At 38.3% G+C, this 16,803-nt stretch overlaps 1 long non-coding RNA gene and 1 pseudogene across 1 annotated transcript in view; both read left to right on the plus strand.

The window, feature by feature from the left end:
• LOC140699192 (uncharacterized) overlaps positions 1-16,803 on the plus strand; it is a 78,409-nt gene that overhangs the window by 23,921 nt on the left and 37,685 nt on the right. The gene's annotated exons all lie outside the window — the stretch shown is intronic.
• Positions 10,306-11,217, plus strand: LOC140699516 (pleckstrin homology domain-containing family A member 3 pseudogene; annotated as a pseudogene).

The raw sequence follows: 16,803 nt of genomic DNA on the forward strand, positions 1-16,803 counted from the left end.
AACAGTTAAAGCAGAAACAATCCAAACATCTACCAACCGATGAGTGGATAAATAGAATATGAAGTATTTCTGCAGTGGAATATTATTCAGCCACAAAAGGGAATGAAATATGAATATATGTTACAGCACAGATGAATCTTAAACACATTATACTATGTGAAAGAAGCCAGACATAAAACAAAGGGCCACATATTACATGACTCCTTTTATATTAAATGTTTGAATATGCAAATATGCAAATTCTTTTATATGAAAAATTTAGAATACAGACAAAGCAAATTAGCTGACAGCAGCTGGGGACACGGAGAATGAGATGTGACTGTTAATGGGCACAGAGTTTCCTTCTCCAGATGATGAAAATACTCTGGAATTAGTGATGATGGGTGTACAACTTTGTAGTTATACTAAAAACCACTGAACTGAACAATTTAAAAGAATACATATTGTGGTATGTGAATTATATCTCAAAAAGGCTGTTGGAAAAAAATCAACATTATTTCAATTTCATTCCTTTTAGTAAGATAAATATTCTATTATATTGTAGAGATTCTGATAACCATGCAGCTATATATATATATATATATATATATATATATATATATATATAAAATATTTATTATAAAGTTAAGGTAAAAGATACCTTTTTTACTGTTGGCAGCCATTCTTTTGTTGCAGGTGTTAAAAAAAAAACAGGATAAAAAATATCAAGGGCAACTGGCCACTGGTATCTGCAAACCATAATATTAGAGCTTTCTCATAGGCTATTTCTTCCCTACCCTGGATTTAATCACTATAATTAAACTATTTTGAGATAACAAAGGGATGATGATTTATTGTGCATTCTCTGCTGATGTGTGATACCTTAAAGAACTTCACACCATGTAGTTAATGAACATCTGACTGCTTCCTCAGATCATCACTGTAGAATGACTTTTAGGAAATCCTTGGGAGCTCCTGGAAGGGTATTACCTGCATTTTATATTTCCCAAAGTGCCTAGCACAACACTGGATATGCTTAAGATATTCACTTGAAATTGTTGACTGAAAATCAAACTACAAAGTAAAAAGTGTAAGTAGACGTCTCACTTGCCCTCCCTTCTGGTGGCCTAACACCTCACTCATGACACGAGGAACATGGTAACAGCCAAGCTTCCATTTCACAGTCTTCACTTGGACCAGGGTCTACCAGGTACCCGACACTGCCACAGACACCAGGCCCCCTGCCTCTAAGGGGTGCTGACCACTATCCTTTTTTTTTCAGATTCCACATATAAATGGTGTCATATGGTATTTTTGTTTCTCTCTCTGGCTTACTTCACTTAGACTGACAATCTCCATGTTCATCCATGTTGCTGCACATGGCATTATTTTATTTTTTTCACTGAGTAGTATTCCATTGTATAAATATACCATGGCTTCTTTATCCAGTCATCTGTCGATGGACATGTAGGTTGTTTCCATGTTTTGGCTACTGTAAATAGTGTTCCTATGAACATTGGGGTGCATGTATCTTTTCAAATTAGTACCTTTGGTTTTTTGGAATATACCCAGGAATGGAATTGCTGGGTCATAGGGTAGTTCTATTTTTAGCTTTTTGAGAAACCTGCATACTGATTTCCACAGTATCTGTACCAATTTACATTCCCACCAACAGTGTACAAGGGTTCCCTTTTTTCCACATCCTAGCCAACATTTGCTGAGTTTTTTTTTTTTTCTGGTAATAGCCATTCTGACAGGTGTGAGGTGGTATCTCATTGTAGTTTTGACTTGCATTTCCCTGATTATCAGCAAAGTTTAGCAACTTTTCACGTGCCTGTTGACCACTTGCATTTCCTCTTTGGAAAAATGTCTGTTCAGGTTCTGCCTATTTTTTAATCAGGTTGTTTTGTTTAATGTTGAGTTGTTGTGCTGATCATATATTTTGGATATTAACCCCTTATCTGTCATATCACTTGCAAATATTTTCTCCTGAAGGGAACTTCTTGAGGAGTATTGCTAACAGGTTGTGGGATTGACTAAATAGGCTTTCCCCAAAGTGATCATTTTGGTGAAACAACTAGCTTAGCTGTCTGATCTGTTTCCTAGAGAACTGATGGAACAGATCACTGGTTTATGTTTATTAATAATAGCAATTACATTTATTCAGCCCTTCCTAGTGACTAACTCTGCACTGAGCAGGTTTATGTACATTTTACAGTTCATTCTTTATCACAGTCCTGTGATTTATGCATTATGCCCATTTTACAGATGTGTCAACAGACACTGTGGGAGGTGAGCACTAGCTTAAGGCCTCACTGGTAATAAGTGGCAAAGCCAAGAATGGAGCACAGGTCTGTCTGATCCCGGAGCTCCTGCCCATCATGTTGCACAGGACTGTTTGTTACTGCATGGTCCCTGATCTAGACAACAATGAGGATGAAAGCATCTGACATGTAGAACTTTTCAATGTATTTTAATTCCTGTTTATTGAGTTCCTTCTATGTGCCAGGCACTGTGCTAAGTACATAGTACAGAGTGAGTCTTACAAAGATGAATGAAACATGCTTTCTGTCCTCAAGGACCAAGGAAGGGACACATTGCCAATGGCTGCACCATGAATTTCACTAAAGCAGTGGTTTTCAAACCACAGTGCCTCTCATGGTCCCTGGGAATATGTTTTAGAAGAGTCACTTGCCTCTTCACTAGGGACCTGGTTCTGAAGGTCTGAGTTGTACCCAGTCAAATGACATCGTTGACAAGACCCCTCATAGAAAACCCCAGGTGATCCTGATACAGGTGATCCCTGGGACACATTTTGAGAAACACTGGATTGGGTTAGTGTACTGAGACGAAAACAGGAGATTGTCACAGCAGTTCAGAGGAAGAACAAATAGAACAAGATGTAGGACCAGGAAGGAGTTTTCAAGATGCGTCTTGAATGACAGATGGTCCTTTATGCTGAGGGGTCTCATCTGATTCTCCCAAGGACCTGAGGAGGCAAGTAGGACATGAATTGTGCTTTCTCTCTTTCTCATGTTCTGGATGTGATTATCCCCATTATGAAAGGGGAAAACTGAGGCTCTGAGAGGCAGAATTGAAAATAAAAGGCTTTCCATCTAGACACATCCTTTATGCCCTCTCACTGCCCCTCTGGTGACCATGTGGTGATGCTCACCCCTGGAGGATGGGTAGCCCCAAGCCAGTCTCAGGGCAAGTTACAGGTTGCATCAGAATCAACCATCACCACCTTAGGTTTTCATTTTGGGCTTATGATTTGACAACAGAGGCCTCATAGTACAGACAGCCTGTCTTCCCCTACCCATTTTTAATTTTTCTAGACTTCATTTTATGATTTATTGCTGCTCTGGGGGCTTAACAGTGAATCCTTTTACAGTTTCATCTTTCCTTTCCTTATGTTTGTTGCAAATAACAATGAAATGTTTAGCTACCGCAGTGCAAAATAAATCAAGGCTGTTCCATATTCACAGGCTCGCAGTGGCACCCTGATTGCCCCTGGATGAGATTAACTTTGTGCACGTGTCACTCTTGTGTGGGTAATTTCTCCACCTCTACTCCATCTCTCCCCCTCCTGTCTTGGTGGGGGTATGTTGTGATCCCCCATTGATTGACCGCCCTGCAAGTGAACGCTGGCGTGCGATGTGTGTAACTCACTGGGACTCACCCACTCTGTGTTTATGAAAATAAAAAATAATTTGCTATCATTATTTACTGCCATCATTATCTGATTCTATCTGTGTCATGGGTCTTCAGTGATGGGATCAAAACGCAATCCACAGGAACTTCGGGCACTACCCTCAGCAAAAAGCTTCTGTGTTTTGACATGTTTCACCTTTTGGGGGTGACAGCTGTGGATGTCCCTGGCCTGTTCTTTGGCTGATCTTTGCGAGACAGTGTTAGCTGTGTTCAGGGTGAGGCAAAGGAACTACTTCAGCTGGAATAAGAGTAAGAACACAGACACTTATTGAGCATGTACTGTGTTCCAGGGATGCTCTAAATACTGGCTGATTTAATCTTTGAGATAACCCTATTCTGTAGGGACTGAAATAAACCTTGTTTTCCAAAGCCAGGGATGTTAAACAACCTGTCTGAGGGTCAGACACAAGCATGCGGTAGTGCTTGGACTAGAATTCATGTCTTAAGGATTCCAAAATCCATACTGCTATCCTGCCTCTTGTACTAAATGTAATGCTTAATATATTTATCTGAATATTCAGCATAAACTAAAATATAAGTAAACAGGGACTAGAGAGGAAATTGTGAAGGAGATAGTAGAAGATTCTGGAACCTTGGGCACAGGCGAGGTTTTTGTTTTCTTTTGGAGGAAGATGGAGCTGAAAGGATGCATGGAACTAGATCATGGTTTACCAAACTTCCTGGATGATCATCAGAATCTGGGGCTATTTTTTTTTTGAAGTATAGTCAATTTACAATGTTATGTTAATTTCTGGTGTATAGTAGTGATTCATTTATACATATATGTATATTCTTTTTCATATTCTTCCTTTTCATTATAGGCTATTACAAGGTACTGAATATTGTTCCCTGTGCTATACAGTAGGACCTTGTCATTTATCTCTTTTGTATATAATAGACAGTATCTTAAATCGTCCCCAGCTAACTGACTCAGAATCTGCTGGAGAAGGGCTGAGGGATCTACCCATGTTTCTCAGCTATATCCCGGCCAGCTCTGAAGACCAGCTGGGCTTGAGGACATTGGCATAAAGACCTTTAAGTTCCCCTCTGAAGAGGAGGTTCCCTGATTTGATTTTGTGAGTTCCTCATTTGCCTGCTTCCGTCCTTCTACCTCAAAGTTCTATACGGAATAGTCTGAGGGCAACAGTATTATCACAACATTTTATATTTGAATGAGTGATTGGGTTTGGAGTGTGCCTCTGCAAGCCAAGTAGGTTTAGGTTGGGTGTGAGTGGCTCTGCCCTTTATGACTCAAGTTCTTTCCCCCTCTTACTCCTGGTCACATCAGGGGGCAGCCCACCTAACAGCCAGCATGCCGTGGCAGTAACAGGAATGCAGATGTTAGTGAAATGTAAACTGGGTGCCCAGCCTTCTGCTCGGCACATTCAAGTGCCATCTTGTTGCAGCCTGATAGCAGTCCTATGGGGTGAGTACTGTTTTTATCCCCAATTTACAGATGAGGACATTCAATTCAGGAAGCTGAAGTTACTTGCCCAAGGGCTACAGCTACTAAGGGACAGTTTTTTTTTTTAACCAGTTTCGGTCAGACTCCAGAGTCTGTGAGCTTAATACCACGCCCCAGAGTCTCCAGGAAAGGGCTCAAGCAGTGACCCATCTTACCCATCATATGTAAAATGGAAATCATGGTACATACTTCCCACAAAGGCTGTGTGAATAAAATAGATGAGCCTTATGCCTTGCGATCAGCACATGTTCTTTCACATCTTGTCTTTCACCTAGACACCAGGAGTTTCAGGAAAATCTGATAAATATACTGAAAATCAAAGCAGTATTATGTTTGGGGACCAGCAATCCTTCCTGCTTTTCCCTCAATGTGTGTTTGCCCTGGCTCTTCAAAGCTGCCTTGGAGTCAGAGCATATTCACTGGCAATAAAATATTTTCTTTCATCTCAAAGCTTCCTTTGTTATGCTGTGCTTACCATATGGTAATTAGATCTGAGAAAAATGTAAATAGAAGCAGAATCCTATATCTGGCTTGAGATCAAGCTCTGTTCGTCTCTTGCTCCCAACGCCTTTGGAAGGCATCCATGGCTTATGACATATGGTAGGAACTCGTAAATGACACTCAGGGACAGTGGGAAGCTGAGAAGTCCACTAGCATCCGAAGAAGAAGAGGGTCATGTTAGAGAAGGAAATCTGGATGTTTCCATGGCTCCGGGGCATTCTATCTTGAGGCCGCAGTCAGGAGGCTCAGGATTCTAGACTCTGACCCACCCTCTTTTCCTAACTTTGGTCAGTAAATGGTCTGAATTTCAGAGATGTGAGAAGGTTGTCCCGGCCAGGGCAGGCTGGTAACCTTCACCAGCCTTGGTGTCATTGTGTGAAACCTAATTCACACGAACCCAGGCAGATTTTTCTCAAAAGAGAAATTATTAGCATGATTTTCTCCACCTTTTTCTTTAAAGAGCTCTCTGTATACTTTCAGTAGATGGAAAAACCAGGCATAATTGGATGATTCAAGGGGAAAAGTTATCTCTATTTTCAGAATCCTTCAGATGGAATTATCTGAGCTATGAATGTCATGGGAAAGATGTTGTCCCCAGACCAGGTCCTGGCTCTGGATAATATGAGCTCACTGTTGCAAGAGTGATGGGTGTGAGTTCCAGCCCTTGAAATTACTTGTGCACGTGTATGCATGTGCAGGTGTGCACGTGGCATGAAATACCAAGAAGTGCTTTGCTCAGGAAACCTGAGAATGTTACCACAGCCTGCAGCTGATCTATAGTATCTGTTTTTCAATTAGACTTATTTAACTAGAGAGCAAAACTGTGGATTTAGGTCCCTAGTGCAACCAAGTTATGAGAAGAACTCGCTTGAAATCGCAAGAGGAATTCCAGGGCCTCTGCTCATTATATACAAGATTCTTGCAGAAAATCATTAACACAAATGGATTTGGAATAAGGTTAAGTAGAAAACACAATCACTTTGATTTTAGGACATTGCAAACCAGGCTTCAACTGATGCATTGATTTTTAAATATCTGTCCTTACCAGAGAAAAAGATTTTAAGTATTTTCTTAGAGATTAGTGTATAGAAGAACATACTTTCTTTTCTTTGGTGCATAAAAATAAGAAATTGGTTGGAGGAAAATATTTTGTAAGGGTAATTTTACGTTAAAGGAGATTGTTATCAACTGGAGAAATGTTTAATTCTCTGGTGTCCTTAGAATGACTGAGCCATGAGGAAAGTATTTCTACATGAAAGGTGTTAGATGTGTATAGGTTTGAGTGGAGATGAGTGGATCACACTCATAATTTGTTGATACAATGAGATGATTGAGCTCCTGTTCTTTACCAGAAAAACATGTTAAAAGCAGTGGTGAAGAACAAACACACACATATGTGCTCTCAAATGTTTCTTGCTCAAGAATATATGGGAAATCCTAGCTTAATTGTATTTCAACAAATATATTTACTTTGGGGTTTCTTGGACTTCTCATGTACTAGTATATGATATCAAAGTCCAAGAAAGTTGCATGACATGCAGAAAGAAAAATACCATATGATATTACTCATAGGTGGAATTTAAAAAAAAAGAAGACAAATGAACTTAAATATAAAACAGAAACAGATTCACTGGCATAGAATACAAACTTGTGGTTGCCAGTGGGAGAGGAGTGGGAAGGGATAGACTGGAAGTTCAAGAGTTGTAGATACTGACAGGTATATATAGAATAGATAAACAAGTTTATACTGTATAGCACAGGCAAATATATTCTAGATCTTGTAGTAGCTCATGGTGAAAAAGAGTATGAAAGTTAATATATATATATATGCATGTATGACTGAAAAATGGTGCTGAACACCAGAAATTGACACATTGTAAACTGCCTATAACTCAATAAAAAAAATTTTAAATAATGTAAAGCAAAAATAAAAAAGGTGAGAGACGGAAGCAGGACACTGTAGATACATTTTCGTTCTTTTTAGGATGTGTTAGACCTTATATGACTATAAGTTTAAAGCAAACAAATAGAATAATGAATTAATATATTTGAAAAATATGGTCACCACAAATCCAAAGCACACAATAGACTCACAAAAACCAAACATACCAGGATAATGAAAAAGAAAATTATCAAACCACAAAAAGAAAAAGAAAGGAACAAAGAAGAAATACCAAATCAGCTGCAAAACTAAGTTCAAAATGTCAAGAAACAGCTATCAATAATTACCATCAATGTCAATGGACTAAATGCACTCCAATCAAAAGACATATTGTGGCAGGTTAGATAACAAAATAAGAGCTTACAGTATGCTGCATAGAAAAGACCCACTTTAGGGTCAAGGACACACAAAGATTGACAATGAGAGGATAGAAAATGATATTTCTTGCAAATGGAAATGACGAGAAAGCAGGAGTAGCAATACTGATTTCAGACAAAATAGAGTTTAAAACAAAGGCCATAAAGAAAGATAAAGTAGGAAACATTATAATGATTAAAGGAGCAATAAAGATGAGAATATTATACTCTCTAACATATACTCACCTGATATAGGAACACCTAAATACATAAAACAAATACTAACAGCCATAAAAAATACATTGATGGAAACACAATCACAGTAGGAGACTTTAACACCCCATTAACATCATTGGACAGATCTTCTAGACAGAAAATCAATAAGGCAAAGGAGATGCTAAATGACACAATAAAACAGCTGGACTTGGCTGATAATTTTAGATATTACATCCCCTCAAAAGAGAATATATATTCTTTTCAAGGGTGCATGGAACATTCTCTTGGATAGACCACATACTTAGGCACAAAACTTCCCTCAACAAATGTAAGGGGACAGACATTATTTCAAATATCTTTTCTGACCATGGTATCATGAAATTAGAAATCAATGACAGAAAAACAAATGAGAAAAAATGACTGTATGGAGACTAAACAACATGCTACTAAAATACCAATGAGTCAAAGATGAAATCAAGGAAGAAACTTAAAAAAATACTTTGAAACACAACCACACAAAATCTATGGGATGCAGCAAAAGCAGTCCTAAGAGGGCACTTCCTCAAAAAACAAAAACAATCTCAAGTAAATGCCTAACGTACCGTCTAAATGAGCAAGAAAAGGAAGAACAAACAAAACCTAAAGTCAGCAAACGGACAGAATTAATAAAAATCAGGAAGGAAATAAATAAAATAGAGTTTAAAAGAACAATGGAAAACATCAATCAATCCAAAAGCTGATTTTATGAAAGAGTAAATTAAAAAAATCAACAAATCACTGGACAGTCTTACCCAGAAAAGAACGGAGGAGAAATAATTAAACAAAATTTTAAAAATGGAGAAATTACAACCAACACAAGAGAAAGAAAGAGAGAAAGAGAGAAAGAGAGAAAGAGAGAAAGAAAGAGAGAAAGAAAAAGAAAGAGGGAGGGAGGAAGGAAGGAAGGAAGGAAGATACTATGGACAACTATATGGCAACAAATTTTACTACCTAGAAGAAATGGACAAGTTTCTATAAACAGACAGCTCACCAAAACTGAATCAAGAGGAACAGACCAATCACTAGATGTGAAATAGAATCAACAATGAAAACTTTCAGCAAACAAAAGTCTAGGACTAGATGGCTTCACTGGGGAATATTATCAAACATACAAAGAAGAATGTATACCAACTTTTCTCAAACTCTTTCCAAATACTGAAGAGGCCGGAATACTCCAAAACTCCTTCTATGAACTCACCATCACCCTGATACAAAACCCAGACAAAGAAACTACCAAGAAAGAAAATTACAAGCCAGTATCATTGATGGACAGAGATACAAAAAGCTTCAAAAAAAAATTAGCAGAGTCCAACAGCACACAGGAAAGATCACACAGTAAGGTCAAGGTGGTTTCATCCAAGGGACACAATGATGGTTCAACATACAAAATCAACGTGGTACACTACATCAGCAAGACAGGACAAAAATCACACGATTATCTCAATAGATGCAGTAAAAGCATTTGATAAAATTCAGCATCTATACATGATAAAAGCTCTTATCAACATGAGTACTGATGGAATATAATTTAAAGAATAAAATCTAATTATGACAAACCCACTGCCGACATACTACTCAATGGTGAAAAACTGAAAGCCTTCCAGTAAAATCTGGAGCATGACAAGGATGCCCATTCTCACCACTTCTATTCAACATAGTATTGGATGTCCTGGCCACAGTAATCAGGCAAGAAAAAGAAATAAAAGGGATCTAATCTGAGAGAGAAGAGCTCAAATTATCACTATATAAGGACGCCATGATACTGTACACAGAAAATCATAAAGGCTTCACACAAAAATTTTTAAAGCTAATAAAACCAGCAAGGTAACATGATACAGGATTAACACACACAGAGCGGAAGCACGAGCGGGAGGGGCCGTGGTCGCAGTTTCCCCGCCGCCGCCGCCGCCAGGGCTCGCCCGGGGCCGTCTGAGCCCGCGCCTCGCGGCCCCCGAGCCCCCCCGCGGCGGACGTGCTCCCGGCCTCTGAGGGCCGCCGCGTCCCGGCGGCGCGCGCGGGCTGGGGGCGGCCCGGGAGCGGCTGCCCAGGCTCCGCGCTTCCCTCGTCGCCGCGGCCGGCGCTGGGCCGGGAGGATGCGCGGCGCCGGGCTCTGGAGCACGGAGGGGTTTCTGTACAAGTGGACCATCTCACAGGTTGGCAGCCTCGTTGGTTTGTTTTAGATGGAATCCTGTCCTGCTCTGATTCACCAGGTGATGTTTGCAAAGGGAGCAAAGGAAGTACGAAGATGGCAGTTTGTGAAATTCAAGTCCATTCAGCAGACAACACAGGAATGGAATCATCCTTCCCGGAGAGCAGCATCTCTATATGAAGGCAGTAAGTGCAGCCGAAAGACAAAGGTGGCTGCTTGCTCTGGGAAGCTCCAAAGCCTGTTTGACTGATACTAGGACTGAAAAAGAAAAATAAATGAGTGAAACCAGTGAATCTCTGAAAACCAAAATGTCTAAACTTCACCTCTCCTGTGACTTCCTAATGCAAGTTCACACAATCCAAGAATTTGTTCACCATGATGAGAATTGTTCATCTCCCAGCATAGAGACCATGAATGAAGCCTCTTCTCTACTTAGTGCCACATGTAATACATTGATCACAATGCTTGAGGAATGTGTGAAGATAGCAAGCACCAAGTTTAAACCTGAGATGTTTCAGCTGTCTCATCAGGATCCCTTAGTTTCTCCTGTGTCACCTTCTCCTGTTCAAATGATGAAGCGTTCTGTCAGCCACCTTGGTTTTTGCAGTTCAGAGAGGAGTGGCCACTCTATAAAAGAACCAGTGCCTACACTTCGACTCTCCCAGTGATGTCGAAGAACCTACCCAGATACAGACTCTTGTAATGATGTTCCTCTTGAAGACCCAGATAGACCTGTTCACTGTTCAGGAAATACACTTAATGGAGATTTGGCATCAGCAACCATTCCTGAAGAAAACAGACTTATGGCCAGAAAAAAAAATCTGAATCGGAAGATCCTCTTCCATCCTCATCCTGAGGAAACAGAAGTGTCCAACTTCCTCTAGGTATTGCTAGGCAAAAGCTACTGTAATTAAACTATGTTATGGGGAGTAGTATTTTCCTTCGGATTTCTCAGGACTTTATGCAATATTGTAAAACAAACAAACAAAACAACCCACATACCTCTGAAGTGTATTTTATCTTTATATAGTTTATTTGCAAGAGTATTTTCCTAATAACTCCACAGTATGAATGTGCATTTTTTTTTTTTAAAAACAAATGATGGTGTAACATTTTGACATCCATAAGGACAAATGTAGATGTTTTTCTAAAAAACTGTGAGGGACTGACAGTTTAGTCAGTGTGTATTGTAGCTTATAACATGAAATCTTATAAACCTAAGGTTTCAGTTTGACAGAAGTGTGATATACGTAACGTGTGCCATGGACCAGACGGTCACTTTACCCCAGCTGAAAATGAGTTTTGGTCTCAGCTTGAAGATGATTGTATTATATTCCTTTAAGCAAAAAGGAAACAGTTAATATTCAAAGCATTTTTATCCCAAATATCATGACATTGAGGATTTTTTAAAAACCAGACTGCGTTGTCTTTCATATATGAAGTTGACACTATTGATTTATCAATACCAAATGTTGGGCTAAAATATTTAATTTTTATTTACTTATTTTTCTGTTGCATCAAAAAGATGATTGCTTCCTAACTTTTACGACCTGTCAAATTTAAGATATGTATACATTGCTATTTACATTGTTCTAGAAAAGAGGTTAATGTTCTAGTGACCTTGCTCACTTCTGCCAGAGGACTAAATGACTTGCAATGGAAAAAAAAAAAGATTAACATACAGAAATCAGTTGCATTTGTTTACACTAACAATAAAATATCAGAAAAAAGGTAAAGAAACAAATCTCCTTTAAAATCACATCCAATAAAATACAATACTTAGGAATAATCTGACCAAGGAGATGAAAGACTTACACATGGAGAGCTACAAAACATTGATTAAAGAAATTAAAGATGACTTTAAAAATAAGAAGATATCCCATGCTCTTGAATTGGAAAACTTAATATTGTTAAAATGACCCTACAAAGCAATCTACAGATTTAATGCCAACTGTATTAAACTACCCAGGACATTTTTCACAGAACTGGAACAAATAATCCTCAAATTTAATTCTAATCACAAAAGAACTAGAATTGTCAAAGAAATACTGAAGAAAAAGAAGAAAGCTGGATGAATAAACCTCCCAGACTTCAGACAATACTACAGAGGTACAGTAATCAAAACTGTAGTATTGGCACAGAAGCAGACATATGGATCAATGGAACTGAATAGACATCCCAGAAATAAAGCCACAAACCTTCAATAAATTAATCTTTGACAAAGGAGACAAGAATATCCAATGGAGAAAAGACCATCTCTTCAGCAAGTGGTGTTGTGAAAACTGGACAGTGACATGTATATTAATTTAGAACACTCCCTCACACCATACACAAAAATAAAATCAAAATGGCTTAAAGACTTAAACAGAAGGCAAGACATGATAAACCTCCTTGAAGAAGACATAGGTAAAACAGTTTCTGACATAAATCTTAGCAGTGTTCTCCAAGGGCAATCTACCAGGCAATAGAAATAAAAGCAAAAAACCCACAAATGGGACCTAATTAATCTTATATGCTTTTGCACAGGAAAGGAAACCATAAGCATAACAAAAAGGCAACCTATGCAATGGGAGAAAATATTTGCAAATGATGGCCTAACTTCCAGAATATATAAACAGCACATACAGCTGAATAACAGAAAAACAAGCAACCCTTATCAAAAATGGACCAGAGACCTAAAGAAGCAATTTTACAATGAAAACAGCCAAATGGCCAGTAGGCAAAGGAAAAATGTTTAATATCCCTAATTATTAGAGAAATGAAAATCATAATTACAATGAAGTATCACCTCACACCAGTCAGAATGGTCATCATTTAAAAGTCCACAAATAGGGGGTGGAGGGTAGGAAGGGATAGACGGGATTTCAAAATGTAGAATAGATAAACAAGATTATACTGTATAGCACAGGGAAATACACACAAGATCTTATGGTAACTCTCAGAGAAAAAAATGTGACAATGAATATATATATGTTCATATATAACTGAAAAATTGTGCCCGACACTGGAATTTGAACATTTTAAAATGATTGTAAATCAATAAAAAATGCTAAAAAAAAAAAAGTCCACAAATGATAAATACCAAATTGGGTGTAAAGAAAAATGGAATTCTCCTATACTGTTGACGGGAAAGTAGTTTGGTGTAACCATTATAGAAAACAATGTGGATATTCTTCAAAAAACTAAAAATAGACTTAACCATATGATCCGGCAATTCCACTCCTGGGCTTATTTCTGAAGGGGATTTTATTTTGAAAAGATACATGCACCCCAATGTTCACAGCAGCAGAATTTACAATAGCCAAGACATTGAAATGACCTAAATGTCCATTGACAGGTGACTGGATAAAGAAGTTGTGGTATATTTATACATTGGAATAGTACTCAGCCATATAAAGAATATAATAATGTCATTTGCAGCACCATGAATGGGCCTGGAGATTGTCATTTGAAATGAAGTAATACAAAAAGACAAAGAAAACTACCACTCATATGTGACATCTAAAGAAAAAAATAAGGACACAAATGAACATATTCACAAAACAGAAGCAATTTCAGAGACAGACAACACTACCTTATGGTTACCAGGGGGCAAAGAGGGTGGAAAGGGACAAAGTGGAATCCAAATTTTTAGACACTACTATATATAAAATGGATAAACAATGAGTTTCTTCCTTATAGCACAGGGTACTATATTCTATGTCTTGTAGAAACCTATAATGAAAAACAATATGAAATCAACAACAACCACACACACACACACAAAACTCCATACCTAATAGGATAATTTATACATGAATATAATAACCATATAGCAGAATTTAGAACAAGAATACTACTATCACAATAGTTGCAGGAAAAGAATAGGACAACATTCAACATCTAATCATAGTGTAACCCTATACACTGGGAACAGACGGGAACTTCCATAGTTTGATTAACAAAAAGAAAAAGTAAAAGCCTGCAGCTAATAACAGCACAGTTAATGGTAAAAACTTCTAACCCCCTAAGATCCAGGACTGGATAAGAATGCGTTTCTTTCCAGGCTCATGCAGCAGTCCTTGGGTTAGGGCCAGGGAGAGAGAAGGAGACTGATTAAAGGGATGCCTGGAGCGACTTTGGCTGGGAAAGGGCAGGGAGGCGGCCAATCACAGGCCCTGCTGACTCTCAGGCGCCACACAGCGCGCACAGGTGACGTCAGATAAGACGCAGGCAATCAGAATCCTTCCCGGGGGCCTAAACTGAAAGTGAAGTCAGGTCAGAGGCTGACACCGGTCACCTGGAGCCGCCATGGAAAATCCTGGGCCCAGGACGCTCCCGCAGAAGGAAGAGCTGTTACCAACATGGTGTCCCTGTCTCCCGGCATCCTGCTGGGATCCTCTCACCTGGTCCTGCTTCCGGTGAGTTACCTTTCAGAAGACCTTTCAGCCTCCTGGCCTTTCTTGTTCGCATTGTCTTCTCAGTATATTGTTGGATCTTTGTGATAGTCTGACATTGATTGGAAGATGTATTTTTACATTTTCTGTTACCGGGAGTTGGGAGGCCCATGAGTCCAGGGCTTGGCAGCTTTGGGCGCCTGCTGACCTGGGTCGGCGTGCTTCCCAGTGGCAGCTGCGCAGGGAAGCTGAGTCCGGGTCCCCGCTGACCCAGAGCACAGCGCACAGCAACCTGGGCTGGACCGAGCCTGGCTGGGGAGACCACGCGGACCCCTGGGTTCCAGGGCCCACCTGAGGCATCCAAAGTCAGTGTGCTTTTTGCACGTTTCCTTTAAGAGGTTTCATACTTTCAGTTGTTACGTTTAAGTCGCTAATCCATTTTGGGCTTATTGTTGTGTATTGTTTAAATAGGATTCAACTTTCTTTTCTTACACATGTATATCCCCTTTATCCAATGAAATGTATTGAAGAGAATATTGGTTCCCCGTTGTGTGTTCATGATACCCTTGTCAAAATTAGTTGACTGTCTATTCGTGGGCATATTTCTGAGCTTTCTGGTCTATTCTATGTGTCCCCTTGTTTGTTTTTACGCCAGTAAAATTGTGTTTTGATGATGATGGCTTTTTTATAATCATTTGAAATCAGGAGATATGTTTCTCCCATCTTTGTTTACTTGCTCAGAATTTCTTTAAGGATTTAGAGTCTTTTGTGGTTCTATATATGTGTATATATATACATGTATATGTATATATATACACACACACAAACACACACACACATATATATATATATTCTATACAGGACCATTCCATTTACATAAAGACAGTTCCTTCCTATATGATTTCATTGCATTTTATTATTATGTTTTTTTCTAAAATGCTATAAATTTGACTTCCTGTATTGAATTGAAGTGGTGAGAGTGGACATCTTTGCCATCTACTAGACGTTAAAGGAAGAGGATGCAGTTTTCTCTTTGTTGGAAATGTAAAATTGGGCTTTCTTAAAGGTCCTTTATTTTGTTAAGGTAACTTCTCCTGTAACTATTTTATTGAGAATATTTATTATGATTTTTTAAAACTGATGTATATTTGGTTTAGAATTTTACGTTAGTTTCTGGTATACAGCAAAGGGATTCAATTACATATATATATTCTTTTTCAAATCTTTTCCATTGTAGGTTATTACAAGATATTTAACATTGTTCCCTTTGCTATACAGTAGGCCTTTTCGTTAATATATTTTATTTATAGTAGTGTGTATGTATCAATCCCCAAATTCCAGTTTATCCCTCCCCCCCACCCTTTTCCCCTTTGGTAACCATTGTATTTTTCTGTGTCTGTGATTTTAATTCTAGTTTGTAAACAAGTGCATTTTTCTGATTTTTTTACATAGCACCAATCATGTGGTGATATAACATTTGTCTTTCTCTGTCACTGACTTCATTTAATATAATAATCTCTAGGTCCATTTGTGTTGCTGCAAAAGGCATGATCTCATTATTTTTACAACTGAGTAATATTCCATTATATATACTATATATATATAAATATATATAATATATATAAATGCCAAATATATATATATAAATACCAAAATACTACCAATTAATACCTTTTTGAAAATTTTAAAAAGTCAAAGAATGTGAAATATTGGCAAAAATGTGAATCACTGAGAATTCTTTTACAGTGGTAATGGAAATATAAATTGATGCACTTTCTTGGAAAATTGTCTGGCAATATTTCACCAACTTTTAAAAATCCATATTCTCTGACCCAGCATGTGGTCCCTAGGTGTATATACTAGTGCAGAGGTGACCAGGCTAACTACATAGCTGTTTTTATTTATAGCAGCAGCACCTAAAACCCTCAGATATTTTTTCAATAAAATGATTGCTGAGTAAATTATGATATGTTCTTTCTAAGAACATCTATTGAAGAGTGAAACTAATTACACTACATTTATTCACATTAAAAATAGATAACTCTTATTAATACAATTCTAAGGAA

The sequence above is a fragment of the Vicugna pacos genome, chromosome 11 (assembly GCF_048564905.1).
Source record: "Vicugna pacos chromosome 11, VicPac4, whole genome shotgun sequence".
Taxonomy (NCBI): domain Eukaryota; kingdom Metazoa; phylum Chordata; class Mammalia; order Artiodactyla; family Camelidae; genus Vicugna; species Vicugna pacos.